Source organism: Malurus melanocephalus, unplaced genomic scaffold, assembly GCF_030028575.1.
Source record: "Malurus melanocephalus ecotype Western Australia unplaced genomic scaffold, MMel_1.1 scaffold_120, whole genome shotgun sequence".
NCBI lineage: Eukaryota > Metazoa > Chordata > Aves > Passeriformes > Maluridae > Malurus > Malurus melanocephalus.
In genome coordinates, this window is record NW_026623352.1 from 1,821,799 (window position 1) to 1,830,654 (window position 8,856).

Consider the following 8,856-nt stretch of genomic DNA (forward strand, 5'->3'; position numbering starts at 1 on the left):
CCCGGGATGTGCCCTGAGGAGAGCGGGCAGCCGAGACCCGGGATGTGCCCTGAGGAGAGCGGGCAGCCGAGGCCGGGATGTGCCCTGAGGAGAGCGGGGATGCCCTGAGGGCAGCCGGCAGCCGAGGCCCGGGACGTTCCCCAGCCCCGCGGCTCCTGTGGCGGGGCGGGCCAAGGCCGCCGGGTGTGCGCGGCCCGGGGAGGCGGTGGCGGCGGAGGAGGAGGAGGCGGAGGAAGAGGAGAGCGCGGCGGTGAGAGGGGAGGGCAGGGCTGAGCCGTGCCGGGCGGGCGAGTGACACCTGGGCGGCTGCGCTGCCTCCTCCTCCTCCTCTCACGTAGGTTTCGACTTTCTTCCCCGCCCGGAAACTTGGTAGAGGCGCCGCGCTCGCCGCCGTCGCAGGCCGGGTCGGCGCTGGGTTTCCAGCGCCTCTTCCCTCCCCATCCCGGGGGTGWGCGAGCCCTTTCCCGCCGCGGCGGCCGCAGGTGAGCGGGGACAGTGTGGTGGGCGTGAGGGGGTCCTGCCTGCACTGAGGGACGTGGGAGCGGCGCCGGGCTCCCACCGGGCTGAGGTCCCCTGAGGGACGCGGGGGCTGAGGTCGGGGGGTCCCGCCGGGGCTGAGGGGATGCGGGGTCCCTTGGAGGGCGCTGGGGTCCCTGAGGGGGGGTGGGATCTCCTGAGGAGCGTGGGTATCCCGCTGGGGCTGAGGGGAGCGGGTCCCCTGAGGGGAGCGCAGTCCCTGGAGGTCGCAGGGCCCCGCCGGGGCTGAGGTCGCGGGGTCGCGGATCCGCGGCCGAGGGCGGCAGCTCCGTCCGCTCCCCGTTCTCCCGGCGGAGGCTCTCGGCCGTGACCGCGCGGGGCCGCAGCCAATGTCCCTTATCAGTGACACGGGCAGCGCAGGTGAAGGCTGCCGGCCCCAGGCTTTAACTCTTCACAGCTCATGCCCCGGCGGGACACCCCAAAACGGGTGATTTTTTGCTTGCGGGGGTGACAGAGGCTGTGGGGCAAAAATGTCTTTGCTAGGAGATGGAGAGGGGATAAGTCAACGAGTTTACTGGTAATTAATGCATGGGGGGGAAAGCCTATAAATAGAAGTTGAGATAAACAGACAAAGCGCAGTGAAGTGAGAATGTGGACCTTTTGCATATGCGTTAAAGGTAAAAAGTATAGGCGATGATAAATACGAGGTAATGCTCTGGAGAGGCTTAAGTTGAACCCGATATATCTGAAAAGATTTTTATTCAATTTAGGAGGGCATTTTTGCGAGATCTGTAAAGTGGGGTGAGGCTATGTGCTGCTCTGCTTACCTGGGTGCGCTTGGCATCTTGAGGATGTCAGAAGGAGGGAGATATGATAGAGAAGAGGGAGATCTGATAGGGAAGGAGCAGACCAGGCAGCAGCCAGCTGATGCTAGCGCAGGAGGTGGCAGGGACAGCGGGACTGCCCCTTTCGGTGGCACTGCAGGCTTAGTTTGCTTTAAGTCCCACTTGAAACGGCACTTTCAACTTCTTGAGTGGTTTTTGGGACCTACTTTACTTTGGGAAAGTAAGGAATGCAAAATGAGTGCTTCCCTGCTGCTTATCAACCCGAAAAAAAGGGTCATATTTAAACTTCTGCTCCAGTTTTTTTAGCCAAGGCGAAAAGACCAGAACATAAAGTCTCTGTAGGAAAAACTATTCCAGCTCAAGTGCAGATGTGAGTGGTAGGGAATGTCCCTGATGTACAAGGGGTCTGTCAGAGAAGGGGCACAGAGGAGATAACTGGCGGCCCAGGGAAGTTTCTGTCACTGTCACAGAACCCCAGAGYTGTCCTGTGTAATCCTTCAGCCCTGGGAGGCTAAAGCAGCCCAAGGTTTGGGTGGTGTGGAGAACTGGAGCTCTCCTGCAGCAGTGCCAGTCGTGTGCTGTGCCTTTGAGGGACAGCGCTGACGTTTGTCCTTGATGCCGGAGCTCTTTTGGCAGCTCTCCAGCAAAGAGAGAGCAGATTGCACACATGGCTCCTTCAAAACAAAACTTCTTTCTCTGAAGTTGCACACTCCAAGTCGTCTTTCACAATTTCCCTAAGCAGATGTAGTGTGTCTGCTGCTGAAAGGGCCTAAGGCAGTGGGAATATTTATTCCCTCCCCCAAAGGGATTTGCTCCCTCAACCAGCTTGTGGAGTCAGAACAGCACCAGTGCTTGTGCAGAGCCAAACAAAGGGGTCATATGGCTGGGGATGGAGTGGGGAAATGATAAACAGGAGGCCAACCTTCTCTGGGGCTCCCCAGCTGGAGAGCTCAGCTCTGYTGGAAATCCACACCTTCACTTAGTGGTAGCATGCCAGCTCGGTGCAGATGGAATTCATTTAAATAACGGGGATGCACTGGCATAAAACCCCGTGGGATGAACGGGAGAGAAGGACCTGTGCTGTGTAGTAAAAAGGAACATCTGTCGAATGACAAATTTCAAGTTTTTAACCAAATGAATACAGAGGGAAATGAACAAGGGTTAAGAAATAAACCCAGCCATATGGCCTGGGGAACCATGGCTCAAAAAGGTGGAGGAAAGAGCTCCAGAAGGGACCTGGCAGTTACATGACCTCCAGAACACCCCACGAGGTTCAAAGATACCTGATGAAACAGGCTGAGGGTGATTCTGGGTAAACTTAGTGCTCCTTGAATGGCAGTTCCAGTAACTTCTTGAAATTGTAATTAATGGGTTTGTAAACTATGGTAGTGCAGTACTAAGTGTGGTTAATAAAAGAATTTACACGTTTATGAGATTGTAGAGTCTTAGTCTTACATTGTATAATGAGAATAAAGATACTTAAAGAATTAAGTATCACTGCGTAATAAAATATATGTAGCTCATGAAGCACCCCTGCTGTGTTTTTTCTTCTTCTTTCATTGCTATATATATCTTATTTTCTGCATTAAATTAAAATCAYCCTGCTGCAACAGCTCTATTGATTTCACTTTGAAAATGAAGCTGCATCATTTCATTCTGCTCGTGTGGATGTCCCCAGAGTAGTTGCAGCTGTTGCCTTACTCACAGGCCTGAATATGTTTTGCTGGTTTAATACAAAACCCTCTTGTTTGGCTTTTCCTTCTCGGTTTACTTTAGTGGTGGCTGCTCATACAGTTGTTAGGAATTGTATTTGACAGTCCCTCATCAGTTTATGGTCCCTGATTTATAGCAAATAAAACGTTGCTCTTGGCTTAGAAATTTCTTGACACGAATGAAGTTTGAAAATATGAAAATATCTGGCAGTTTTTCTGATATTTCAGATGATAAGAAATTGCCCACGAGTCAATATCTCACAAGCCATCTAAAGGGTTAGAGGGGATTTAGATGAAYGAGTAGTAAGAATTACTGTGTTGGTCCAGGAAAAAGCACTTAGGGCTGAAAGGAGGGAAATGGAATAAAGCTGGARGAATTTGGAGAGACAATCAGCAGCTTACAGGCAAACACTTCTTTTTATACACATATAGATAGTGATCCCCTGAGTTTAGAGGTTCTCTGTGCCAATTTTGTTTAGAGAATTAGTGCTCCTTATTTGGAATATTCCAGAAGGCAAGCACAAGAAGGGATTCTGTTTTTAAAAAGTGTTGTCTAACTTTGCCTACTCTACCTTAAATCATGCAATTTTTGTTAACAGCAGTCTCTTTAAAAGCTGATTTTCTGAGAATTGAAAAGGAGTTGAGATAAAACTTGTCCTGTTCTCCTGAGGGTTCAAGGGGCTCACCTGTGACATCAATGTGGCAGTTACTGAAAGCCCAGTACATCATGAGCAGCCCTATTCCATGAGCAGCCCTATTCGTAAAGTTCTCAGACTTATCTAAGGGTGGGGGGTTGATAACAGAGAAATTCTTCTCACCYAATAAATGCTATTGCAGATCTCTGGACTGCAAATAAATAACGGCAGCAGTCCCTGCCCTGGGAACTTGGATCTGAGGATTTCCTCTTTTACATGATCTCAGCTGGTGGGGAACAAAAAATTGCCGCGTGGTTATTTCAAGGAGGATACATAAAAATAAACATAATGGTTCTCCTGGGCCTTTTAGTCTTTAGGATAAAACCCAATTCCCTGTGGGATCAACACCTGGGGCTGCTTTAGCCCCGATCTCCAGGGGCTGAAAACCGAGCGGGGAAAGGAGATCCCTCCCCCTTCCCTCCCCACAGGTCGTTCACGGCTGGCTAGGGAGGAATGTGGCTCTTGCGTTGGTTTGGGAACAGCTCAAGGACTTTGCTCTGTTGCTTGTGTTGCTCCTTTAGCCGATGAAGCAGCCACTCCCATTTAAAAATTATTTTTAGAACAAGGGAAAATATAATTATCAATTCACGCATATTACAAATATGTGCCCAATACGGTGAGATAACAATGGGTTTTTAAATCCTGTTGCTGGTACCAGCTCAGACACAGCCTTGAATAGGAATACAATTTGAAAAGAAAGAAATCCCGTATATAAAATGCCTCTTGCAGCTTTGTTTCTCCCAGCTATGAGGGTTGTTTRAAGTCAGTAAGATACACCAGGAGAAAATATATTAAATTGTGTGAAAGAGCTTAAATTCCATGTGTAACTGTGCTTAAGCTCATGAACCAGTAATACAGATGTCCTGAGCAGCAGAATATGTCTCAGGTCTTTTAAAATGAGATACAATACTCATACGAGTACAGAGATACGCCCGTCTGTCTATGGGGGAATGTAATTCTGAATCCAGAGGCTTTTATATATTTTTTTTTTTACTTCTGCTGCTTCATTATTTACTTAGKAGCTGTCACCTGTAGTGAAGGCTATTTTTCAGCTACTGGTTGCAACAGCTCTGCCTACCCAGAGGCACTGGYAGAGTCTAAGTTGACTTCAAACTCAGCTGCAGCTGCCCTGGGGAGCCACAGTTTGAGAAGGTTTAGTTTTGTTTAAATGAAGGTAACTTGTTTTCTTTCTTTCCCCTTTACCACGATCTGATGGTGAGATGGAATGTAAAGGGGAATTACAGACTTAATTAGCTCTTAATTCACCTTTTTTAGTTAGTGTGAACAAGCTTGGGCTAGAAAGTACTTTGCATAAAAAGCCCTCTTACCCCATGAAAGGAAGTCTGGGGTGTTGTGTCCTGAGCAGGGTGATGAGTCCCGCTGTCACCCCGCTGTCACTGATGGAATCAGGTACAGGAGCTGTTGGGAAAGAAGAGCCAGGCCAGGGGAAATGTGCTGGTCCCTCTGGAATGACTCTCAGCCRTCCTGCCTTGGGTTTGTTTTGTGGAGCTGAGATTCCAAGTGCATGTTGATAGAAAGGGAGACTCTCACATGTTGTGCTAAATCCTTTRAACAGAACAGCATTTAAAAAGTAGTGCTACTGAAACTGAGACTTGGACCGGGTAATGAGGAGTTATGTGCTGCCTTATCCTGCAGAAAAGCCCTAATCTGGTGTTTCTGATGTTAAAAACTGTCTGTTGGTAGGAAATAYTTCATCTCCAGGTGCAAAACTGCTTTCATGCTGCTGGATCGCTTGTGGTAAAGTTTTGTAGAAAACAAGTGTTCTTTGTTTGTGTTTTAACAAACTTAGAAAATGAATTATTTCATGCTTAAGGCTGAGAGTAGCCAAGATGAGTTTCTTTTAACTGAAATTAATTTTAAAGTAACACTTTGATAGAGTGTGATAAAGATTAAAGCTGTAGGAGTTTCTCACAAGATGGGCAAGGCTTAGAGCTACAGAAATACCTTTTGTCTCCCAAAAGCAAGTCTCTCTCTTTCCGCCTCCTCCCTTCTCACATTACTTTTAAATATTTCTGATGTGACCACCCTGGTGAAGATATTCAAACAGGGACTTTTAAAGCATCCAGTTATATAAAATACAATGCAGAGTCTGCTTCTTCCCCTGCATCCTTCAGAAGTGCTGTGATGAGACAGCACTGCTTTTTTTGGAGTTGTGTTACAAATATAGATCACAAGTGGACAGTGGTGTGCAGGTTTCCTTTCATCTCCCTATAAATAAGGAATTTGTAGGTAGACACACAGACAATGATGAGGTAAGAGCATCTGATACTCATTTATACCTGTTAAACACGTGATCTTTCCCTCCTGTCTCTGAAGCAACCCAGCTCTTTGGAAAGTGAGCGTGCTCCCAGATTTTCAGATGAACCCAAATCTTAACATCACATCTCCTAATCCCTCTTTGTTTGGTTTTGGGCTTTCTATTTGAATTGCAGGAGATGCTTTGATTATTAATTACTGATTAATCCTTAAATAATAGCACTGAGTTCCTTCTTTCTTTGTAGAAAGCTTCTCCCACCAACATCAAACTGATTTTCAGGGATGAGTTGCAGATGGCTGCCAAATTGAAAATGTAGGTGAGGGTGGAGGTGGGAGTATTTAATTTCCTGGAGAGAGATGATTATTGGCACAGTAGGAAAAAATAAAGACAATCCACACATGTGGTGGTAAAGCTTCCATAGGAATAGTTGGGCCAAATTCTCCAARGAAGCAAATTGATTTAAGTGACTGAAGAATTCCTGCAAGCATAAAATGAGCAACTTGCATGCTCATGTGTGCTGAAATGTGGCAACKTGTGTGAAATACGTTTTAGAAGGGAGGGTGGATTTAGTGGAAGCATTTTGCAAGGGTGAGAAAGCAGGAAGAAATATATCAATAAACAGCTTTTTCTGCAGCACTTGTCTTCAATTTGATGGCATTTAATTGATCCATTTTTCAGAGCAGTATGTTAAAATAGTCACTATTGGATCCCCTTTGGAAGAAAAGTGTAGGTGGAAAGCTTAATTCCTAAAGTAGGGAGGAAAAAGGAAATTTATTGKTTCTTGTTACCCCGATAATATTAACAAAATGATAACACCAGAATCTCCTGCTCTGCAGAAAGAACTGGGATTAATTTTTTATGTTAGATTTGTGTAGCCCTGCTACTTTAACACTTTGGATCCTGTGAGACAGTTACTGTTCTGTGCAAAAATTAACTGAGTGAGGAGCAAATGTTCTAAACATATGGCAGTGAGAGAAATAAATTACARCTACCGACTTTTTAAGTTTTCATGTCAGCTTTTCATTCCCCTCAAATTAAAAATGCTTGCAAATTTAAGATGTTGATTGCTGGTAAGATTTTTAAACTGAGTATTACAGATCTTTCGTTGTGTTGAACTTTCAGATATGCTAAGAGAGTATACTAAGAGAGGGTTTTTAAAAAGTAAATCTCTTTGGAAGTGAGTTATGTTAAAAATGGAAATCCATCAATGCTGCAGAGCTGATCCTGCAAAAGTTGCTCAGCAGAAAACTCCTTGGAATAGTCCTGCTCTGCTCAAGCCTTTTAGCTCATCTCTCAGGATAGGGTTTCCTGGGATAATAACTCTTTTCTGGTCTAACAGGATAATGATTCTGATTAGAATTAATGAAAACACAATTGGTTTTCTGTTTTCTGGTGGAGAAAATAGATACTTGCCCAGAAGCTCAAGCAGATAAAATACCTAATTGTTTAACGAGCTCAGAACATCAGGGAGTTAAATACAACTTATTTTCACATTTATGACTAAAGAATGGGTATAAAAATGATGGGGCCAATGGAAATTTAAACTTCCACTTTCCTTTGTATTGATCCCAGTAAAGCAACTTTGATTTAGAGTTTTTGAGTCAAAATGTTCACACAAGTGCTAAGCAGTTACTTTTGGAGGTGGCTCATTAGAAACCATGTGGCTTGAAGACAAGGTCAGTTAGTGAAAGGGTTGCTTCTTATTCAGCTGTATAAATTCACCATTYATAAATTTAGCTCTCTACTTTACATTCAGTGGCCTAAAGATAATAGGAAATTGTATCAACATCTGAAATCATTATTGGGTTTGGTGTTGTGGTTTTCTGTAAAATTGACCGACTTCAATATTGTTTATAAAAATCCTCTGCTATTTCAACACTTTTCTGTGCCACTGTTGTAAACTAAGGACAGTTTAGTGGCGGTTGTGAAACACTGTGGCAACACACTGAAGTGTTCAGTCAGGACTGTAGTGCCTGTCTTATAAAACCTGTCTCATTTCATGAATCCTTCTTCACAGCAGTGATGAAATYTAGCAAAAAAAAAGCCCTGTTACAGAACACATTTTCAATGCACTTTTCTCTGTCTCTGGAATGGAAAAAAAAAATCATCATTCTGTGGAACACAAAACTTCTTAACTGAGTGAAAACTGTTTGAAGAAAGTTTAGGTAAAGCTCTGCCCCTTTTCCTCATGRTTTATTTCTGGAGGATTTGGTTTCCTCCATTATAGTCCCTCTGGAACTTGCCTTTAGGTTTGGTCAGTGCCCTCAGCCATCTTCATCCAGATTGTGCTGGCTTTGTTTGGTCCGTCAAAACAAAAATTAATTAATTGTTTAGCCTTTAGTTGGAATGTTGCATTTCCAGTCTCCCAGGAAAATGTTATTATAAATATAATAACTGAYGTAATTATTGCAGTGAAGTGTTACAAAGCAGCAGACATGGGGCACGTCCCCAAATCAGCTTATATATTGGGTTTTCAGACCAATATTTCTATATCAATCTGTCAGTGCTCACCTATAGCTGCCCAAAAGCATGAACCATAGCATTTCTAAAATATTTCCCAGGGCCAACTAGATTTTAATATTGAGAGCRAGTTATTTGATGATTATTTTAAAAATTATTTTTTAACTTAAGGTGTTTGACACATTCTCTAGTCATCCATATCCTCCAGAAAGAATTTTACACTTCTGTTTTGTGTCCTTGCTGCAGACTGGCTGCATGGTTCACTGTTTTGCAATATGGAATGTGCTCTGCTTACTCACCATATTTGTGGGTTTATAAATCAGTTAGTTAATAGAAACAGGCTTGATTTTATTCTTTTGTTTGGGTTTGGGGTTTGGTTTTTTTTTGGT

The 8,856-nt window shown here is 44.4% G+C and overlaps 1 protein-coding gene across 1 annotated transcript in view; it reads left to right on the forward strand.

Moving 5' to 3' along the window:
- The first annotated feature begins 249 nt into the window (after window positions 1-249).
- Window positions 250-8,856, forward strand: part of LOC130575913 (ligand of Numb protein X 2-like) — a 29,904-nt gene continuing 21,297 nt past the window's right edge. Inside the window, exon 1 of the mRNA XM_057370151.1 lies at window positions 250-482. The gene's annotated coding sequence lies outside the window, so the exon portion shown is untranslated. The remainder of the gene's footprint in view (window positions 483-8,856) is intronic.